Genomic DNA, 2974 nt, shown 5'->3' with positions numbered 1-2974 from the left:
TACTTATGTTTCAAATGTCTTATAAAAACTTAATTATGCTTTTATATTATAAATTGCATGCCCATATATGTATAGATGTATAAATAATGTTTAAAGGGCTTAGGAAGGCCATCCATCCTATTTCCTTTTTCTCGACTTGGATGTGGTCTGGTGGGATTTCGGGTGACCATCCGAAGGTCGTTTCAATATTAATTATATATCCAATATACATATATAGACATAAAAGTACTTCCATAATCATACGTACTAGCCACATCATTAGTGAGTTACCATCGGGGTAACACAGGATCATACTATTACATCTGTTAGATCAATGAGTCAGTTCATTCATGAGTCTATACATTACATTACTATGAGAACATATACAACTATACTAGAACGAGGAACATTACCCTCACATTAATACGTTAACAATTGTGATCCACTGTATCGGAGCATGCCTTAAATGTCATGGCCCGAGTTGTAGCCAGAATTCTCTTGGAGGGAGAGCGTTGAGTTTGCGTATAGATCTATACTGGATTGACTATCCTACACCTTGCTGCTAGCTACAGCCGGACTTGCAGGTCTGCGGGTGCCAAACGTCATTCCGTTATTACGACCGTTCTTTATGTCGTTGTTATCAGTCGATAGTATGGTGCAATTATCACATTATACCTTAATATAAATCCGGTTTAAGGTAGTTAGTACAGCAGTAGTTCCTATAATACAAAACTACAGTACTACAAGGATTTACCCATTACATTTTTAGTGATAACCTCACTTCAACTTTAATGTACAAACTATATTTTGTTAAAAGATAGTTACACTTGGGAAATTTCACACTGTTACACCAAACAAGCATAGAAAACAGTTAAGCCTTGGTAGAAGGCTACTTTTATACTAGTAGAAAATATAGATTTTTTTTAGAGATTCAAACTTTTACAAACACTTACATATATTTTACAATTTATACTTGCGACAGGTTCAAACGTTTTCAATAACAAACACCGACACTAAAACTCTTATAAACTCACCAGCTTAATGTTGATAAACTCTTTCAAAATTACTTGTATTCTCAGGTCATCAGTAGACAGGTACCGATGCCAGCTTTTGAGATGATGGAGCGCATTCAAGACTCATCATATTATTATTTTGACTTCCCTTATATTTTTGGTGTCTAAAAACTGTACACAACACGCTTGTATTAAAATTATATATTTAATGCAATGGATGATTTTGTTAGCTATTTTCATTTACTGTGTTGTGATACTTTACATGACGTCCTCCGCCCCAGAATGTTTCTGCCGTTCTTGGTTTTGGGGTGTGACATATAACACAAAATATACACATAACACGTATTTCGTATAAAATAATTCATAATTATGCGTTAGAAGAAAGTGACCACACACTCACACCTATAAACAACAATATACTTAATACACTCGAACCTTAATTGTATTCTTATCGTGTTTATGAAAGGTAGTATACACTCACTTGGTTAGAAGATGATCGGACAGCACTACGACTTGCAGAAGTAGTAATCCTCAGCAGATCTGAAAGATCTTCACAAAAATCGAACTTCTCTCGGGCAGAGCTTCGGCTCGGGAATCGCACTTCTCGGGATCTTTGGGATCTCGGGACTTGCTTCGGGGCTCGAGAATAATAGCGGGGCTTCGGGGTACTTCTGGCACGCAAATCGAGGTAAAACGGGAGAGAGAAGAGAGAGAAATAGCAAAGGAGTCGGCTGCCCTCGCACCCTATTTATAGGAGGCTGGAGCCTCGGAGTACGCGGGGCGTACTGGTCCGAAATCGTCACTGCTTACGTATCCGAAGTGCTCGAGTGCGAGTGTCGACATACCTCGGTGTACGCGGGACGTACTTCGGATAAGTCTGATGACTCCTCTTTGGATAATGCCAGATTTTCCAATTAAATTTAAATACAAATTATTCAATAAACGTCGGAAATTCATATCTTCTTCATACGAACTCCGTTTTCGACGTTCTTTATATCCACACGAAGGTGAGACTACGCTCTACAACTTTCGTTTAGAATCCGTCGGCTAATTTTAACTTTATTTTTATTATTTATTTTTAATAGGCCAGGACAGAAAAACTTCGTTATAAATTCATAACTTCTTCGTTTGACGTTCGTTCTCGCCAAACTTTTTATCGCTTCGATACCAACAACGAGACCTTCAATCCTCGTTTAGATTGCTTTGGCTAAAAACCGCTCGATCTCAAATCGAGTATTTCGGGCTGCATACCGCTAAGCCGAAACTTCGATAAATCATAACTTCCTCATACGAAGTCAGATTTGGGCGTTCTATATATATTCGGAAACCTCGTTTCAACTACTACAACATTATTCAAAGATATAAAGTTTATTTTACACTTAAATTTTGACGTTTATTTTTATTCTTAATTAATCAAACCACATAATTAAGCAATTAAGCACAAAACACATAATAGTCAAATAATACAATCTTATTATTTCGAAATGGGTTACAAAGGTTAACCTAGACCATTACATTGCTAAAAATGGCAATCCCGGAAACACAGGCGTTACAATTCTCTCCACCTTAGAATGATTCCGTCCCCGGAATCACACATCAACAAACAAATGCGGATAGCGACTCAACATGTCACTCTCCGTTTCCCATGTGAGATTCGGCTCATTCGTGTGTTTCCATCGGATAAGCACTAACCCAACCATGTTGCGTCGCAACTTCTTAGTCTTTCGGTCAACAATTGCCTATGGTTCTTCAATCAACCTTTTGTTCTCATCAATTCTCAATTTAGAAATTGGAATTATATCGCGAACTTCTCCCGTGAACTTCCTCAAATAACACAAATGAAAAGTGTTGTGAATTCCATTCAGTTCTTCGGGTAATTCGAGCTTGTAAGCTTGGTTCCCAACCCTCTGAAGAACTATAAATGGTCCAATAAACCTTGGACTCAACTTTCCCCTTTTTCCAAATCTTATAAGTCCCTTCCA

The sequence above is a fragment of the Lactuca serriola genome, chromosome 5, assembly GCF_051521515.1.
Source record: "Lactuca serriola cultivar US96UC23 chromosome 5, Lser_US96UC23_V15, whole genome shotgun sequence".
Lineage (NCBI taxonomy): Eukaryota > Viridiplantae > Streptophyta > Magnoliopsida > Asterales > Asteraceae > Lactuca > Lactuca serriola.
Note: the sequence above shows the minus strand (reverse complement) of the source record.